The 19,762-nt window shown below is 40.6% G+C and overlaps 1 protein-coding gene across 5 annotated transcripts in view; it reads right to left on the bottom strand.

Moving 5' to 3' along the window:
• Nucleotides 1–18,797, bottom strand: part of LOC149316409 (leucine-rich repeat-containing protein 7) — a 239,048-nt gene extending 220,251 nt beyond the window's left edge. For all 5 annotated transcript variants that reach the window (XM_089515424.1, XM_089515427.1, XM_089515429.1 and 2 more), the window contains exon 1: nt 18,650–18,797. The gene's annotated coding sequence lies outside the window, so the exon portion shown is untranslated. The remainder of the gene's footprint in view (nt 1–18,649) is intronic.
• Nucleotides 18,798–19,762: the final 965 nt, after the last annotated feature.

The following is a 19,762-nucleotide window of genomic DNA, read 5'->3' as shown; positions in this document are numbered from 1 at the left end:
GAGTAGTTCAGTGTGATGGAACTCCTCTCCAAGTTGGCCCCACAGTTCCAACCCTAGGGCTCCTGTCTTGCCCTTGTACCTTCAATATCCCTCCTCAGATGTAGTACAGTTGCCCTTCCCCCATATCCATGGATTCCTTATCTATAGATTCAACCATCTACAGTTTGAAAATATTTTAGTTTATATCTAAGTTCCTAAAATCAAACCTTGATTTTGGCATTTTATATAAGGGACACCATTTTACTATGTCACAGTATTTAATAGGATTTGAGCAGCCACAGATTTTGGTAGCTGGGGGTGGGGTCCTGGATCCAAACCACAGCAGATACCAATGGCCCACTGTATTTGAATTTCAAGGTGACCCCCATACTGGAAAAGTGGCTGAGTTTATCAATGGATTCACTATGATAAAGCGTGCCAAGCTGTAGTTGTATTAAATCAAAGCTTAATAACATGCTGTTTTTAGGTCAGTACAATATCAGCCCAAGAGTAAGTGTCAGAGCCAGTATAGTGTAGTGGTTTGAATGCTGGATTAGAACTCTGAAAGACAAAGGTTCAAATCTCCATTTAGCTTAGATTTCTTGGACAGATTACATTCCCTCTGTTTTAAAGGAAGGCAGTGGCAAACCTCCCCTAAAGAAATTTTGACAAGAAAATCCTTTGGTAAAATCACCATATGTTGGAAACAACTTGAAGGCACATACCAATAACAAAGGATGTGTTCATTACAATATGCAATTACAATATGTAAAAACAGTAGATTCCCTCAGACTGACCTTACTTGCTATTCACTGATTTATAAGTGTTGCTGATGCACAAAAACATAAATTGTTAGCCATTTGTCTTAACTACAGGGATGTGAAATGACGTAATTTTGGTTGTAACAAGTATTTTCATTATAACATTTTTTAAAGCAACTGTTCCTTAGTTGCTACAGTTATCATCAGTGGTGAGGGAAACAGAGGGTCATTAAATAATTATTAGGTTCTGACTAAATTGGTAAAATATCAAATACCAAAGTACACTGAAGGTACTATATAAACTAGTTAAACCATTAATATAGGGACACAATATAGTCACATAGAAATAATTTTAGATTATATTAATTTTAAAGAAAGAGAACTAGTACATAGTGTATATATGTATAAGTCTAAAAAAATTAGTCAAAAAATTGACCAAAAAACCTGAGTTGACTTGAGTGTAAACGCCATGCCCCTGGAGCTTCATGAAGCCAGCCACATCTGGTTGGCAAGGGTGGGTTCTGAGCAGCTTGGGGGGGTGTGGCGTGTAAACGCCATACCCCCAAGCTGCCCAGAAGCCAGATTTCGGCCCTTCATTAATTTGACCTGATCATGTCATAAAGCAACATCGCAAAAGATATATTTGAGAAAATTATTTTTAGCTTTAAACAAACCATGACAAAAAAGAAAACAGCTGGAAATGACAGTGGAATAAGTAGATGTGAGGTTGCTACATCTCCTAGAGTCAGTCTCTGCTTCTTTCATGGACCAAATCTAAGTGAGTAGGTCTTGTCAAAATATCAATATATAAAACAAGGTCTCCTGGGTTTATTAGGTCTCTTAAAACTATGCATAATGCTTAAGATAAGCACTATCAGAAGCATACATAATAATAACACAATTTAGTTAATTTGCATGGTCAACTTAAAAAAAAACTTTAAAAAAAAAAGTAGATCACCCAGGCCATAAATGTATCTAATATGATACACTCTTTATACAGTAGTGAGTGAGTAGTGAGTTCTCCATGCTGAAGACATTCCTATTTTGGAAAAGCAAAGTTATGGTTAATGTTTGCTAATTTACCACACCGCTATGATCTCCAAGGAATAGCGGTATAAAAATAAAATTTATATATTATATACATAATATTTTAAAATTAAGCTACACATCATATCTCCTCGGTATAAACCTTAGGAGAGTTTCCCAGTTAAGATCCTACACAATGTAGGCTGAAATCATACATGCATTTTCATATTTTAATAGATATTCTAGGAATCACCCCAGGTTCAATTTATGTATATTACCACTGCTCACAACTTGTGTTTGTTCCATTTTAAATGTCACCTCACTCCTTCCAGCTACTGCAGACAAGAAAATGTCTCCACTTTCTTATTCTAGATGTTGCCAAAAACTTATTACTTATATTTTAATTCTTCACAGAAACAAAAATTGTCCAGAGTAATTAGATAAATTAAAAATATAAAACATCAAATAATAAAATAGTAATAAATTGCCACCAAGATAAAAAAATACAATACATTAAATGAAACAGTGCAAAAATCTAAATGCACTAAAATAATTCCTATAATGCCTGTATGAAGAAAAAAGTATTCAACTGGGTGCCTAAACATAACATAACCACAAGGTGAGCCTCAATGGAAAGAGCGTGCTCTCACTGAATCTAAAATTTGGTTCTTACAACTTTGGTTCTAAACCTCCATAGCTTTGTTTTGCAGCCAACTGTCACAACATTTTAGTCAATGCTGAATTCAAATCATGAGATTACAAAGTGTGCCAGTCTAGTTACATTATTGTAATCACTGCACAAAATAACATTACAGAACAAGTTATAAGTTTTAAAACCTTTTTATACAAAGGGTCAGTTTTGTGAACAACACAGAAACCTTAAAAATATTTTAAATTGCATGGCCAATTAAGTGAGCACAAATTCAAAATGTCTCAACAGTGGAACAAGACAGATTTTAGAGAATGAGTGCAAGTAGCAAGATCTAAAAACTCAAGGCCAAATATATATAAACTCTGACACAGCTCCAGACTGATTTCTATCTAGTTTGCTACACCTTAGAAGTCAATTATCTAAAATGTGTAATCTTTGTGACAAAGCATGCAACACTGCAAACTATTTTTGGCAGTAGAATTTTCACATCTGATGAACTTAAAATCATAATTGCTGCAATAGTTGATTGTTATATGTTTATAACAGAGGGAAAATCTACCATATAAGGACTGTCACAAAAATAAATAAATAATCCCATTTAAAACGCAAGTGTGGGATCAAATTAGCTGATATGGAAATTTGTTCTGTTCTCTAACACCCACAAGTCCCAGAACATTAGGCTGAAGTGCTGGCATGAATAAGAACCATTTGTCAAATACAAAAAAATTATTTAAAAATCACAAGGTTGTCAAGAGTTTTAAAACTGAACAATTCAGAGATATATGTTTTTAAAAAATTACACTGCAGCAGAGATTAATGCACTGACATGGAGATAATCATAGCAGATGACTGGTTTCTTAGATCTGATATTGCAAAAACAAAACAAAACAAAACCCACATCAATGTAATGGGTAAATTGAATATTAAGATGCATAGTATTTTATAAAAGCTGTGTTGAACATATAAACAAATCTAGATTCAAAGACATGAAATTACAAACACTAAGGGAATACATGGAAAACAAATGAATAAAACAACTTGGAAAGTACACTCTTCCCTCCACATTCACTGGGGTTAGGGGCAGAGGACCCCCGTGAAGGTGGAAAAACTGCAAATAACAAAAACATTATGTTTACCTGAGAGAACACCTCTCTAGGAATCTCTAGGTCCTCCAGTGAAATTCTGTGGTCAACATCTGTCAAACATTGACCACAGAATTGCACTGGAGGAATGACAAATGCTTAGTGGAGTGTTTTCTCCAGGAATCTCTAGGTCCTTCAGTGTGACTTTTGGTTAAAATTGACCATAGAGTTACACTAGAGGACCTAAATATTCCTAGAGAGAACATTTTAATAAAATCCATGAATAATCAAATCCGCAAAAGTCAAAGCTGCAAATGTGGAGGGACGAGTGTATTACCTTCAGTGTTTGCACATGGATGTTCAAGAGCACCTCTGTTTTGATCTCTAACAGTAACTGAAACCAGGCAGGAGTCTTGGATTCACTGGATTCATAACCCTACTTTTCCTGCAGTGTGCTCTCAAGAAGGTAGCTAGCATAGTTATTTTTCTTCCATCAGAGGTAGCCACTGACTTCCTTATCAGTGGTTTGGTGAATTCAATTGAAACCTTATAGGAGCTACCCAAAGTGCTGGACTTATTCACGGGTTTATGGTTCAGCAACTTGGAAAGCTCTTTTAAAGTCTGGACTAAGACTTTCAGCAAACGTAACAACCCACTCACACAAAAGCTGCCTGGTTCCATGTACACAAATCATTTGGCCTGCTCTGTGTTGAAAGAGTTGGTTAACTACCAATTTCAGACCAGGCAAAAATCATTCTCACCTATTCTGATGCTTAAATTTTGTGGGTTTTAAAGATAAAATATACATGACATAAAACTGCATATTATTTTCTTCTGATGCTTATTTTTTCAAGAGTAATGCTGTTGAAGATGCAATCTGCAAGGAATGCTGGCAAGGAATGGGGGCTGGTGGAAGACATCACATGTTCTTCATACAGAACAGAGCATTCAAGCATTTATACATTTATTCTTTACATTTGCTTATCTTTGACATGTTATGGACTTATACTTAAGAATGTTAACGCCATATGTGAATGGCAGGCCACAGAACAAATAAAAAGGAGGTTAATTACATCACTTTCCTCCAAATCTCAGTTTTGAGGACTATTTCATGTTTTCCAATGAAATACTGAAGTTGATTTTTAAAAAGAGGAGAGGGAAAAAAAAATATCCAGAATTATTGCAGCAGCTCCCACAGCTGTGGTTTGTCAGTCATCCTGTTTAAATAGGATTGGCAAATAATTTTAATTACATGAAATAAAAATGTACAAACTGCAGTCTGCTGATGCAATATATATATAAATCAGCTGTCAACCTTGATAGACAGATACAAAATAAATGGACTCCAAAAGCTAAAGGTCTACTTTACTGAACTAGAATGTTTTCCTACTATATAAAACTGAATTCTATGAGCTGAAGCTTTGCCAGTAATCTGTACTGTGACACTAATGTTTCAGTGTAGCTGATTAAAATTTTAGTTTTAGTTTTAGTTAAATAATATTCTGGGCATCTTGACCCACCTGGGGTCCTTCTGGGAGAAAGGCAGCATACAAATAAAACAAAGAAACAAAGAAATAGAATGTAGTTATCACCTTCTACTATTATGCCATTTTCCATGACTAAAATTGGCATGACTTTTTATGGCACCTTCATAACACCAGATGTGCTCTCAGAAAACTTAGCTGTATTTTTTCCTAGTTATCATTTATTTTTCACTGAGACAGACACACAGAAGTTTTTTCATCTCTAAAAATCTTTCTCAAAAACAATATTTTCCAAAAAGTTTAGAAGCATTATTAATATCATTGGGACAAGGTACAAGCATGCACACTTTCTACTTTTGCTTCAAATGTAACAACCACTATTCCACTTCTATCTGATGATCTCCATCACCCAAGAGACAGCATCTGTTCAAAATATTGTATACTTTTGCATAACAATGCCAAAAATGCCATAGGCTCTTCTTCTGCTGCTATTTTCTCCTAGAAATACAATAGCATAATTCGGATATATTCTCTGTACATGGTACCTCCAAAGTACCACACAACTGACTCAAATAACTTGATTACACATTGAAAGCTAGTCTAAATGAAGCTATTTTGTGGAGTTTCTATAATTTTTGCAGGCCAGAACCAGCTTTTCCGTTAAGCATTTTTGTTCCCTCCATTCACTGTAGCCAAGCCCCTTAACACTGTGTATCAACCCAATTCAGTGTCCTTCTCTATTGTCCTTGACTTCCTTAATCTGCCAGTTTGTTAGTTCTCTTTTCTCCTACAAATTGTTTGCTCACTTCTTCATGTTGGTTTCAGGGGAAATCAGCAGAAGTCAGAGAGAGCAAAAAACTGAATGAAGGACAGAATATCATCACAGTGTATTTCATAAACACATAGGCACAATCACTGCGCGACATGCAGAATAGAAAATTACTGCACATTAGAGATGTTGTTTTAAAATTTAAGTTGTGCCCAGTTTTAACATTTTAAGACAGAAAAAGTCTCCAGGTTGTTCGGAGTCCAGTGACTTTCAAATCTGATGACACATAATACACCAGTTCAGCTGCCAAAGGACCAGATAGCATTTTGAAGTAAGATTCTAAAGTACAGTAAATTTTAAGTGGGGTGCACACACCCTAGTTGTGCAGAGAAGTTATGCCAAGTCTGTTAGGCCTGATCATCTTCTGTGAACCAGGAGTACATACAGTAGGGAAAGACAAGCAGTTATGGGTAAGCTGACTTTTAAGCCCGTATGGCATAGTGGTTTCAGTGTTGGACTGTGACTCTAGAGACCAGGTTTTGATTCCCCACTTGGCCATGAAACACACTGGCTGACCTTTGGCACATCATATGCTCAGGGCCTCGGGGGAAGGCAGTGTCAAACCTCCTCTGAACAAATCATACCAGGGAAACTCAATGAAAGGTTTGCCTTAGAGTTACCATAAGTCGGAAACAATTTGAAGATGCACACCAACAATCAGCAAAAGTTTTCCACAGATTTCCACAAATCAGACCCATCCCCATTATTTACTCATGTTACTAAGCCATTGATGGGTAAAGTACCTATAGCCTAATAAGTTGGTTTTTCTGGCCCTTAACTCCCCTAAACTAAACCAAGAAAAAAATGGCCACAATTTCTCTGAAGATGCCAGCCACAGATATAGGCAAAACATCAGGAATAAACTCTTCAGGCCACATAGCCTGAAACCACCCCCCCCCCCCCCCAAACACACACACAAACTATGGATGCCGGCCATGAAAGCCTTCAGATTCACATTGGCCACAATTTGTTTGTTTTTTCTACTCCAAAAACCCTATGCCTTTAAAAAGGGTAATGGGCCCTAAACACCCCACACACCCTCATTAATTTCAGCAAAACCCTATGCCTTTAAAAATTGTAATGGGCCCTAAACACCCCACACACCCTCATTAATTTCAGCCAGTTCCATTTTCTGATTCCCCCCCCCCCCCCCATCATTTCTGCACATTTCCAGAGTTACAACAGCCACTGTAGATTCTGGGAACAGAAAATGTCCCTGAACCCTCAAATGTTGCTCACCCCTGTGCTAAACTGAAAGGACTCCTGGCATGTGTCTCTATAAAAAGGAAAAGTCCATCTTTAAATAACTTTCATTACTCAATCACTCTTCACAGTTTAGACTATCTCTCAGAGCTGACTCTTCTTATTCATAATTTAAACAATCTGTTTCATGTCCTTTCAATACACACAGTACACAATCATTTTCCTTATATTCTCAGGATGTCATCTAAATATTTGATAGTTGTTATCTTCTTCTCTGAAGACTAACAGTACTCTCTAAACCCTACTCTCACTGCTTCTGTGCAAAGAACATGACTTCTAATGGACAACTTTTAAAATTCTCTTAGTTTTCCTAAGAAATCTTGACAGCACATATGGGGAACCTGTCATCCACCAGAAACCTCTATTTCACCTGCCATCAGCCCTAACCATCATATCCAGTGGTCAGAATAATGGGCATTGTAGCCCAACAGTGTATAGAGGTACTCCAACCCCACTCAGCTGTAAAGGATTTGTAGGGTCCTTTGGCATTAGTGCTATGCAAATAAGTCATTACTTTTTCATTGCTGTGGCCATATATGGAAACAGATAGCAGTCCTTAATAAGTAAACATCCACACTGAGTTACAGCACAAGCAGGCACACTCAATTTAATCAAGAAAGCTGGAGTGACTGGAGAAGAAGAAGCAAGCTATACCTTTTCTCCTTTAACACTGGGTCTCAAGCCAGGAATCATTGAGAAACCTGTTCTCCTGCAATGAAAAATGAACAAAGGGGAACTAACCTATTCATTAAAATGCCTATATCATAGGCAATTCCTGAGATGGTGCAATAGTATTTTGAAAGTTTTGTCAACTGGAGTCCATTTTTACTGACCGTGACAAGGATCCGCAAGAAGACGAGCAAAGGAATGTCCCCACTTTCCGTCTTTCACTGATATTCTGTCTAAACCTAAACAGATTGTGGCCAGCAGCCATTTTCGTGCAATATAACACTCAGCATCCTAAATGCGTACATACTTTAGCACCACAGAATAGTTAATGTGTATATAAATGTATTCTGGTATAATTTTAACTAAGTTTTAAAATGCATATACTTTAAAAACTCCCTAAATAGATATACAATGAATAGTTGTGGTTTCAAAGAAGCTATGACTGCTGGTTGGATCAATACACTGTTCTACTTAAAGTGCTGTTAGTATATATGGCAGACTCTAATAACTCATTACATATAATTTTATCTTGCAGGAATGTTCAGTAGAATTAAATTCTGCAGTAATACTGCAATACCGAAATAGTAAAAGTGTGCCATATGTCCAGTGTTACTAATTAATGCATATATACATTTTGCTTTGAAATATAGCCCAGCCATGATCTGTTAATTTCCTAAAGTCTATTGCTTTTTAATGGACTAGTAGATGATTATGCAAAGCAAAACAAACTTATAACATTTGTAGTATTTGTAGATACAGCATCATGACTTCTGATTCATCTGCAACAGAATTGCGACCTTTCCTAGATTTTTAAAAGCAATAATTTTAAATATGACCTTGCCTTAATAATGTGTTTGAGATATCTTAATACGATATTTTTCCTTCAGTCTTTCTTCTACTAGCAGCTGTTCAATAATCTTCAGTATTTTCTTATCATCAGTTTAGTAGCCACTACCAAATTCAATAAAAGAACATGAATCTTGAAAACAGTTTTTAAAAGTTATGCTGATTACAGTTTCCTGAATCATTCAGCTAGTATAGCTAGCGGCCATGCCAGCTATGGGATTTGGAGAGTTGTAGTCTACAAAAATATTTCTAAACTGTTATTGAGACCATTTGGTGATTCTTTTGCTACTGATGCTATCCTCCTAATATGTTCAGACCTAAATACTGTTGCTCAGTGGTACGCAAACATTTTTAACTCTTGTGATCCCTCTTTACAGCTACCTATGGATGCTGTGCCGCCACCCCCCCACACACACATACACACACTCAATATAGTAAATGGATAAAAATATTTTGTTTATTTAGTGTGCATATTTTCATTTGCACATTTATGCATATTCATACGTTAATATTTTAGAAGGAGATATTGTTCAAATTAGAATAGTTTTATTTAAGTAAAATCAATGTTTAATTAAACACATGTGCAAATTTTTACACATAAAAATGTTTAATAAGAGAAAGAGAAAGAGGGATCAGTGCCCCCAAGTCTCTCTCACACACACCTTGAACAACTCTTGTACCCCCTGCCCTAGGGCTCCTGTCCCACCATTTGAGAACCACTGCTGTTGCTAACTTAGCCAAAATAACATTATCTACACAGAAGAGAGAAGCTTGGAATTTGCAAAGGCACAATGATTCTTTGAGGAGGGGGACCAAAGGGAAGGAAGCTCCCAAAACAACTCACTAAGAAATAAGCACATTCAGTGGGCAAGAAATGCTGTCTGATTTCTCAGGATGTGGGGAATACAGATGGAAAAAATGGTAGGAGAAAATGAATGGAGTATCATTTCATGACATGGATGGCTGAAAAAGAACTGCTCCACACTGCAACACTTTATCACAGGTATCACAAGTTACTAGACTAATCTACAAGTCATTCATTGTACATTCCAAACCACCTCCCAATATCAGTACCATTCCTTAATTTAGCTGGGATCCAATGCCACTGAATGAAAGTTTTAGAGTATCTATTACTTAATCTTGCACTACCAGACAATTGTTGTTTAACGTGTTCAAGATGTTGGCAAGTATTTCTTAGTGTTCGTGCTTCCAAACCAGATCCACAGGTGTTGGAATGGTTTACTGGCCAGCCATTTCTCGTGGTTATCACAGGAGGGAGAAGGACCTTCTCTTATTTGCACTGAATTACCTCCTGTTATTTGGAGATTCTTACCATTTCATATCATCTCTAAATTACAGCAGCACAAACAAAGTGTCTAGAGACCAAATCTGTGCTGTGCAAGTTCTTTTCATGAGAGTAGGAATGTGTAAGAACTTTGTTTCAGCTCATTTTTAAAGTCAGAACTTACCAAAATAATAATGATAATTAAATGTATGTGTGGAAAAGTGCAATTGACACATTTGTCCATCTCCTAAGGAAATTTCATTTCAGCTCATTCTTTTTATCAGAATTTTCCAAAATTTTCAAAAATTGAATGCACAAAAAAGCAAAACAAACACATTGTTAATCCCTACACTGGTATTTGTGGACTAAAAAACAAAATTTTATACTAGATTCTTACTAATACCAAACTAATATGGCTTTAAGGATGAATAACTTGTTCACATCACATTATTTTTTCCGTTTAAGGTGGCAGCCCTACATGCAGCTGCCTGGGATCAAATCGCCCTCAACTTAGAAGGCCATCCTTCTGAGCAGGCACACCCATAGGATTACAATGTGGATTGGTGAGCTTTCTTTAATCATTGAATTAAGCAAGATCCAGTGAACAGGGAAAAAATTCCTATATACATTAGCTATAGAATGCAGGAATGGCAAGATAATGTGCAAAATGAATTAAAATTAAGAGAAAGCCTTGTTCACATTTTCCATTTTCTACATCCCCTAATAAAAAATGGGAATCTCTGATGTAAACTATTGTTTGCTTCCACCTCGTAGACCACTGAAAATTCTCAGCTCCATTGGTCACCTGTTCCAAACATATATGGTACTGAATATATGGAAGCAAGGAAAGCTAGAGGAACTCCCATCATAAAATAATCAGGGAGAGTGTGCATTAAGTGCAATGATGTTAGGAGGTACAGCATTTATAGTGTTAAATCCAGAGTCATAAGAGGAAAAGGTGTATTCCTCTTTCCTACTATGTCTCCCAAAAGCCAGACTCTGAAAGTTTGGGAGCCTTAGCATATAGGTTGGGCTGCAGCTTTCTCAGTCTTCCTCTGCCAGATTTTTACCGATCCCATTTCCAAATGAAACCTCTCATGCAACAGAACAATTTTCTCTTGATTCTCTATGAAATTTGAGGTGGTGAACACAGTAGAGAGGGAGCTACACAGAAAAGGGGAGAGAAAAGCACTATGAATGCATTTCCAAATCAACCCACACCAGCAAAATAATCCAGATCCAGTATGCAGTATTTTGGCCAGATTTCACCCTCGGTATGACACTGACTCCTAAAAATCTGGACTCAGATTGTATTGATAGCCACACATTTCCCGTGGCTGAATTCTAATTGGTACAAAAGGGTATTTCTTCCTATTGCTTTATTTTACCTTCCCATCATGCATAAATCTACCAAGCAATAGCCTTCTTGTTTTCCTGTCACTCTTACCACCCGCCTTGCACTCTCACTGGGTGGCTCCTGCATCCAATGCCTTTCCCTTCTTCAAGCCCTAGTGAGTAAGTGAGGAAGCTTAAATTTTCTCCCAACATAGGCAAACAGAACGAGAAAGAAAATAATGAAATGTTTCTTCCCTCACTTCCCTTTCCATCCTGAATCTTTAAGTGAATTAAGATCAGTGTCCACAGAACAAGCTCCTCCTTTTCAGTGTGATATTTGGCTGTCACTGCTTCTCATAACCCCTTTGCTTTCCGCTCCCCTTTCCAAGTGATTCTGATATCCAGGACTTTTTAGAATCAGGAAAAGCAGCCCCTAGGGGCTTTGTTGTAAGATGAAAACAAACTTTTGATTTGAATCTTGGGTAAAGTTCCCTTTTTTGCTTACTGTTGGCTTACTTTATTAACACATGCACACACGGGCATGCGGATCCACTGTGAAAAAACAAAAAACGGTGTAATGCTTGCTGGATAGGATGCTTGTTGGATGGAGGATGGAATATGAATCCCCACTCAACCATGGAAACCTACTGGGTGATCTTGGGTAAGTCACACACTCTCTGCCTCAGAGGAAGCCAAGGGCAGCCCCTGTCCCCAAACAAAATTTGCCAACAAAACCCCGTGATAGGTTCACCTTAGAGTAATCACAAGTCAGAAATTACTTGCAGGCACATAGTAACACAATGTAGGAGTCATATACTCTTTAAAATGTAAAACACAGTTAAAACATCATAAAGCAACAATTGTATCTGTTATTTTTTTTCTTCCAATAGAAATAAAATTTTAAAATTATTTAAGTTCTAAAATCTTAAAAATGGCAGATTGTTTAGGAATTAGGTGCTTAAGAGACACTTTCAGTAGAATAAACATTATATGCCTCCATATAATATACCTGTCCCATGTCATCATTGTTTCACACATACACAACTATATGAAGCGGAAGACACTTTAAAAAAAAACACTCTCGAAACAAAATCCACAGATATCCAATAATAAGCCATTTTAATAATCTACCAGTGATTTTAATGGAAGAAAAATAAGCAGAAACAGTACCTCTCTCCCACTGGAAAATATTAGGTTGAGGGTTAAACATTATGTTGCATATTCATTACTATACTGTTTCGTATACAGTAAAAATGCAAAACTTAATTCTTGTGAATGTAGAATATTTACACTTAGTCCAGAAATCCAGTGTATTGATTTTTTACGTTTGTCAATAATCATTGTCAACTTTTTATCACTATCCCAACTTTTCATTAACTATATTTGCTAAACATCAGGTGTGCAAATGTTTCTCAATTAGTTAGGGTTAATTTGTAAGAGGTTTGAAATACAGATAGCCTCTTGGAATGTATAATTGTTTTCCCAAAAAAACTACAAGATAACTCGAAATCTCTTGAATGCACACAGATCTATTGTGTCAGTAGCACTCTATTTTGGGTGGGAAAGAATCCCATTGTTAAACACATGACTTTCCCTAATTTGGTATCATCATTTTTTTAAAGCAGTATAAAATCAATCTTATCTAACAACCAAATTAATTGGTTTTGGAGAGTGTAGGTCAGTGTCTTACCAACCCACCCACCAACCTATATTTAATTCCTTTCAGAATACATGTTCTGCACAATTGGGTTATTTTGCTGGATTTTAAAGTGCACTGTTGTGATTTCTTTAGAAAGGTGCTACTTTTTTCTAGCACATACGCACTGCCACGTTTGATGAAGAAAGAAGGAGGTTGCCATGGTAAGTCTGCATCTTTTGTTGAATACTAGAATAAACTGATGCATAGAACAGACACCCACATAACTTGTCAGCACAAGTTACTGATTTGCGTGTGTGTGTGTGCTTGTAACACTAACAAGAATGCATTTAATATAATTGCTGTTATTCAAACTCCAACCTTCTTTGCTTCCCAACTGCCCACCGACACCCTAAGAGAAACAAGAATAAAATTCTGTGCTGAGCTTTCTTTAGGTGAAAATGTCAGAGGCCAAGTACAAAGCATGAAGATGTTACCATGGCGACAACATTATAAATACCTAGGGAAAGAATATACTTATCTTCCTCTTATCAGGAACTTAGGTTTTAAACAGGGCTATAATATTCTTAAGTGGGCCACAAAGAGACACATCCACCTGCCTCATTCTTACAGAAGGGAAAAGGCTAATTAAAATCTCACCAGGAACAATTCAGAAACCAGATCCCCTAAACTCAAAGGGGCTTGTGTGTCACAGATCTTCTGAGGAGCACTGTTGCAAGGAAACATTTAAGATAGCCAATTTAATTCCACTGAGGCTATTTAGCTACTGAGTAGATTTATTTCTATAAATATGCAGATGGCCACACAGCCAATCCCTATTTTCTGCAGTTTGATGTTCAATAAGGTAAATGCTATATTTTGCCCATCTCCACATCACACTAGCAAGTCTCCATTTAACACAGGGGCTTAACTGCCTTCCCACAAGTGGCTGGGAGAGATGAAAGAGCGGAGAGGGGAGACTGCCAGAATGGGAAAGAAGGTATGTGAGGATGGACAACAGAAAGTTTGTTTCACATTTCAAAGCTAAACTCTGTTACAAGGAAGTGAAAAGGGAAATAAGAGTCGATCTCTTCATAAACATTAAAGGACACAGAATGCTGTTATCTACGTATACATATCAAGTGTATACCTCATGATCAAATTAAAGAACCTCAGCTTCACTACCTTGCAATATCCACCTTACCCATGGCTACTCAAAGACGACAATTTTATCATACAGGCTGCCTGCAAAAAGACACTTAAATAAACCACAAGTGTCTAGAACCTCAAGTACAGTTCACAGAGTTGTCTATAACCATCAATCAAAGAATCATCCCTTCCTATGCTGGCGACAAAACATTCCTCGAAAAGTATCCATGTCTCTCTGGTCAAAAAAGACAACAAAGAAGCTGTTAGTATAGTGACATGGTGAAATTTGCAGGAATGCAGGGAAATTATTTTGTATACAGTGGGCCCTTGCTATCTGGTGGGATTTGGTTCCAGGACTGTGGATACCAAAATCCATGGATGATAAAGTCCCATACAGTGGCATAATAAAATGATCCCCATATATAACATGGCAAAATCAAGGTTTGCTTATTGGGATTTGTATATTTTAAAAATATTTTCAAACCATGGATGCTTGAATCCTTGGATAGAAAATCTGTGGATATGGAGGGCTCACTGTACAAGACTATACAAGGTAGGTGTAAATGAAAAAAAATATTATTACCATTCAATATATTGGATATAGTCATATCTGATAATTGAAGATGTTAAAATTACTAGAAATTTGTATCGATCCATTACATGGCCTTTGCAAGCTTTAACTAGAAACAAAGACAGCCTGTTTGTAAACTGTTTTCTACAACTGAGGTTTAAAGCTTCCATTCTTTGTAAAGGTACATTGATTCACATTTTATTTCATCAAGTGGCATATATTCTTTCTGTACAAAAATGGAGAACCGTTCTATATAGCTCTAAAGTTCAAGTAAGAGTAATTCCTGAGGCAATCAAAAGAGCACCATCCAATGCACAAACAGCCTCCATAGCCCTGGATAAACACCTTGGTTTGTAGAAATAATACTTCTTTTATGATTATGATTACTACTATTACCGCAGGAAAATGCTATGGGGGGAGATGAGGAGAGACACCCATAGCCTCCCAATGAAGACTTAGCATGCTCCATAGGTCTGGAATGCTGACTGGTAGGAGGCATAAGGAACAGAATGGAATTGACCATTCAGTACCCAGAAGCCCTAGTGAGCTTGCCCAAATGTCAAGGATTCTAAGAGGTGAAACTAAAAACACCTGAAAGACAAAAGTTTGAGAACTGTTGGAACTGACCAAGCTAGGCAGGGGAAAATCTAGCTGCAGGAATCCTGAACTGGAGCTTTCAACACTGTGAAATTTTGCTGCAGCCTCCTCCTTTAAGATTTACCAAATGGTATGCTGCATCATCAAAACAGACTCCAAACTTTAGATGAAGAATATCATTCCTTAGCATGGGTGCAGCCAAACAGGAGGAATACCTGAAACACGCTTTGGCCTAATGGAGTCGCCACATACGCACACAGTGGGCCCTTAGTATCCACAGGACCCTCTCCCATGGATACCAAAATCTGTGGATGCTCAAGTCCCATTAAATACAAGTAAAATGGTGTCCCTTACAAAAATGGCAAAATCAAGGTTTGCTTTTTGGAAGTTATGTATTTTTTGAATAGTTTCAAACTGTGGATGCTTGAATCTGTGGATAAAGAATCTGTGGATAAGGAGAGCCGATTGTAAATATGGCTCCTCCATTAAGCCAAACATTGTTTCTCACATAAACTTACCAACATTGTTTTTCACATACACCTGGGAGTTTGCCTGCAAGATTTTACTAGTTGCAGTTACCCTTGTACAAACTATTACAATCTAGATTCAGTTTTACATCATGTTAATTAATGAGAGGCTCACTCTAGGTGTATAATGAACTGGGGTAGCTCTGAAGGAACTGCAAGGTTGGGTCACAGAACACTCTTTATACAGATTCCCTCACATCCCAAATGTAAGACATTCTGAGTTATACATCATTGGAAAGGGAATGGTAGAGAAAGAGAGCTCATGAAGGTGGGCTGAAACAGGTTGTTGTTTCTCACTACACTTAGGAAATTATACATTTTTTCCATGCATTTTCATTTTTCATAACAGTAGCAGCAAAAGGTAGGTAAGAGAAAGCGATAAAATAAAACACCACCTGAGATACTTTAAAACACAAAAGAGAACTGTGATACCCACACATCATTGCAGAGCAATTACCACTGGGGACAGTCAGCACTGCACTGAAATCAATGCCATGCTAGCTAGCTATCAGCCCTCCCATTTTGCTTTCACACCCCACTCATTTCGTGACATGTTAAAATCTGAATTCCCCAACAGTGTTCTTATCTGCAGGCAAAAAAACCCAGCCAGAACAAAGCCATGTATGTTCATGGATGTGCACACGCACTGAAATTGCACCAAGAGCTACAAGATCAAGCAGTCTCTTTTTGGACAACATGCTACAGAGAAAGAGAACAAGGAAGACTGGCCACAAATCCATATATGAACTAGAGAAGGATGGTAGCACCTCTATTCACTTGCTGTTCTCTCAGCTGGGAAAGCTGGGCCCTGTGACATTGGACCCCCCCTCCAAATTGCTTCTCTCCACTCACTTGCCTTCCTTTTCTGAAGAGGCACGCAGGCTAAGGCTCCACCACTAAAATGCTGAGAGATGGGAAGAGTGCAAGGAAGCAGTCTATTGCATGTGCAAGGACTCTGCTCACTTGCTCTCTCTGTCTATGGGGAATGCAGCAGTGGGTATTGATCCCAGTGAGAAGAGTCCATTCCCTCACGAAAAGCTGGTTCCAGGTTATAGGGAGACACCAGGAACAGGCCTTTTCCTTCATATCACTCTCTCACTTGCACAATCCTCTACATCAGTGGTTCTCAACCTGTGGGTCGCGATCCCTTTGGGGGTCAAAGGACCCTTTCACAGAGGTTGCCTAAGACCATTGGAAATCACATAGCAAAACTGCAGTTATGAAGTAGCAACGAAAATAATTTTATGGTTGTAGGGTCACCAAAATATGAGGAACTGTATGAAAGGGCCGTGACATTAGGGAAGTTGAGAGCCACCACTCTACATGATGCTCACCGTGAAAGAAGGGCAAGTGCCACATGAAAAGGGGGACTGGGCCTTCTGGTGCTTCCCAACAGAGAAATGCCCGGACTGTCCAACTCTCTCTGGGTGGCAGAGCACAGGGGAGTGGCCCTGGTGTGCAAAGCAGCTGAAGCAGGTAGCGGTTCCTGCAAGGAGCAACTCATGTTCCTGAAAGGAGCAACTCACCGCCCCATCTTCTGGGTATATTTTTATCCAAGGTATTATTAACACAAAGAGAGAGATCATCGAGAGGGAGGGGGAAGAGAGCCTCCTGCAGAGAGCCAGAGAAAGAAGCAGGTGAAAGAAGGGCTCCTTGCATCTGTCACTTGCCCATTCCTTCCTGCTGTGTCCCCAAAAGGAGGAAAGGGGAGCTTTCTCACTTGCTTGGCTGTAGGCAGGGGGGCAGGGAGGATAGGCCGGTGAGAAAGAAAGCCACCACCTTTGCCTCTCCATTCCCCTCTTTCTTTCTTTCTTTCTTTCTTTCTCCATCCATCCCTGCTGTGCGCCTGTGGTCAGCCAAAGAGCCTTCAGGTGAGTGAAGGAAAAGACGAAGGTGCAGCTCCACAGGCAAGAGACCAACTCCACTGGTTTCCTTTTGGAACTAGACTGGGCCCAGCAATAAGAGAAAGAGAGGAAGGGGAAGGAGAAGGATCCGGGGCCACAGCTGTCTCTCTGTGTGTCCCTCTCTTTTTCTTTCTCTCTCTCTCTCCGCAATAGCGAAAGATCCAATCTCCACGATGCTCGGGAAAGAGAAGGAGAAAGAGAGATGGTGCCCATTCAGCCAAGTCTGGTGGTACCCCATCTCTCCTGGGCAGACGAGGTGCGGAGGGAGGAAATGCCCCCAGCCCCCAAACCCGGCCCCGGCCCCGGCCTCTGCAAATGCCCCGGGGCCCTGCTCCAGCCGCCCCAGTGCCACCCCGCCCCCTCGGCATCCACACGTCTTTTAACAGGAGGGGGCTATGGGAACCAGGGAAGAAGGGGAGGCGGGGGAGGATCCTACACACACCTCACACACATACATACACCCTCCTGCACCCACCCACCCACCCACCCCTGGTCCGCCTTCCTCCCCTCCTCCTTCTTTGCAGCGAGGCTTTCTTCTTCCCTTAGCAACCACTGCATCTCCTCTGGTTGCCACCACCAGCATCACTAGCACCTTGGGAGGGGGGGGTCCTTCCCAATCCATCACCATTAAAGGGGGGATGGGGGAGAATGAGAAGGGGGTGGGGGTGGTGTCCCCACAAAGAGCCCCGGCTTCTTTCTTCCCTCTCCTGGATCCCGGCTGACAGCCATGCGGGAAGCCCGAGCCCTTCCCACGCCCCTCCGGCAGCCCCTTCCCCATGGAATAAAAAATAATGCCCACATCTTGAAGGGTGGGGGGCAAAGTGGTCCTTCCCTCCCTTGCGCAGCCTGCAGAGATAGATGGGTTGCGATTCCTATTATTTGGGAGAGGAGGGGTCTCCCCTTCTTTAATGGGGGGGGGGGAATGAAAAGGAGAAGCCGAGCACAGGGAAAAAAAAAAAGGATGGCGACCCCCTCCTCCTCCTGCTGTCCTTTATCCTCCCTCCCTGGCTGCCCAGGCGGAATACCCTTCAGGTGAGGCTCCCCGGGCAGGTACCTTGTCAGCTGAAGGCTCTCACTTGGCCAGAGCCCCCCGGGAACAAAGACGACCACGACGACCACCACCGCCACCCCAGCTTCATCCAGGATAAATCCTTTAGGACCGCGCCGGCGAGCGGGGAACCAGGAGGAGGGAAGGGGGCTGCCTCCGCTGCTGCTGCCGCCGCCGCCGCCTCTGCTGCTGCCGCTGCCGCTGCCGCTCCTCGGGCTCCCCCCGCCGCCGCCCCCGCCTCCGCAGCCCTGGAAACGGCCCCGCGGAGGGAGGAGAAGGCGCGGGGGCGCCGCCGGGACAGGCCCCCCCTTCCCCGAGCATCGGGCAGAGAGGGGCGCCCAGCGGCAGACACCCCTCCGGACCGGAGCAGGCGGAGAGAGGGCCGGGGAGGCACTTCTGCCCCTCCTCCTCCTCCTCTCTCTCTCTCTCCTTCTCTTCTTCTTCCTTCTCTTCTTTTTCCTCTTCTTCCTCCTCCTCTTTCTCCTCCTTCTCTTCTTCTCTCTCTTCCTCCTCCTCCTTCTGCTTCTCCTCTTCCTCTTCCTTCACCTCTCCGCCGGGCGGAAAATCCCAGAGGAAAGGGCTTGGAGGCGCCTGAGAGCCCGAGGCGGGGAGGGCCTCCTTTTCCCTTCCCCCTCCCCTCCTCCCGGGGCGCGCCTGGCGGGGGTCTCCCTCAGGGAAGCAGCAGGTGTAATGGTGGCGAAGGGGGAGGGAAAGGAAAGGAGCAAGGAAGGAGGGAGGGAGGGCCTTCTCTCTCCTGGGAACAGGGGTCTCCCTCAGGGAAGCAGGGGCTTCGCGCCCTCCCTCGCTTCCCTTCACAGGTGGAATGGCTGCGGAGGAGGAGAAGAAGAGGGCGGGGAAGGAAGGATGGAGGGAAGGCTGGATGCTTGTGCTTCTATCTGTGGCCAAGGCGACAAGGAAAGGCTTCCACTTATACACACAACACACACAGGGTCAGGGGCAACGAAGGAGAAGCAGGAGGGGGTGTGTGTGAGAGAGAGAGAGAGAGAGAGGAGGCTTCTCTTAAAAACCCAAGGCTCCAGAGTCTTTGGGAGGATGGCAAGGAATTCTCCTCAACCTCTTCTCTCCCGCCTTCCCTCCTTCATCTTCATCTTGGCCCAA

The sequence above is a fragment of the Sceloporus occidentalis genome, unplaced genomic scaffold, assembly GCF_023333645.1.
Source record: "Sceloporus occidentalis isolate IW3139 unplaced genomic scaffold, rSceOcc1.0.p SCAF_3, whole genome shotgun sequence".
NCBI lineage: Eukaryota > Metazoa > Chordata > Lepidosauria > Squamata > Phrynosomatidae > Sceloporus > Sceloporus occidentalis.
This window is presented reverse-complemented; position numbering and strand designations above follow the sequence as displayed.